Here is a 601-nt window from a genome sequence, read left to right as displayed (position 1 = left end):
GCTCTTGGTAGGCGGTGTCTGACGGTGTCGGTTGTAAGAGTAAGTTAACACGGGGCCAGGCGGTTGCCTAGCAATGGAATTCCATTGAAAAGGTCTGTTATCAGAATCAGAATCAGAATCAGAAATACCGAAGGAAATTCGGTGTTACTGTTGGACAACGTATACAAATATCAGAGTAGAAATATAAGTAAAGAAATATAAGGAGTGTGGATATGCATGGTATTTACATAGTAAATAAAGGATTTTTTATGATACAGTATTTACATATTAAAAAATATGGGGAGGATGCCGCCTGGGCGAGGTGTTCCAGGTATGTCCAGCTGGGAGGAGGCCTCGGGGAAGACCCAGGACTAGGTGGAGGGATTATATCTCCAACCTGGCCTGGGAACGCCTCGGGATCCCCCAGTCGGAGCTGGTTGATGTGGCTCGGGGAAAGGGAAGTTTGGGGTCCCCTGCTGGAGCTGCTGCCCCCGCGACCCGGTTCCAGATAAGATGGATGAAGATGGATGGATGGATGATTTACACAGTTGTATAGACCGAGAAAGTTGTATTGGTGAACAGTAACAATGAATAAATAGTAGCAGCAGAGTATTGCACAAAT

The 601-nt window shown here is 46.1% G+C and overlaps 2 protein-coding genes across 3 annotated transcripts in view; both read left to right on the top strand.

Moving 5' to 3' along the window:
• The window catches only part of fzd6 (frizzled class receptor 6), a 29,931-nt gene that overhangs the window by 18,613 nt on the left and 10,717 nt on the right, over positions 1 to 601 (top strand). The gene's annotated exons all lie outside the window — the stretch shown is intronic.
• The window catches only part of LOC116690700 (collagen triple helix repeat-containing protein 1), a 6,113-nt gene that overhangs the window by 3,498 nt on the left and 2,014 nt on the right, over positions 1 to 601 (top strand). The window lies entirely within an intron of this gene.

This window comes from Etheostoma spectabile, chromosome 6, assembly GCF_008692095.1.
Source record: "Etheostoma spectabile isolate EspeVRDwgs_2016 chromosome 6, UIUC_Espe_1.0, whole genome shotgun sequence".
NCBI lineage: Eukaryota > Metazoa > Chordata > Actinopteri > Perciformes > Percidae > Etheostoma > Etheostoma spectabile.
Note: the sequence above shows the minus strand (reverse complement) of the source record. Positions and strands in the feature narration are given on the sequence as shown.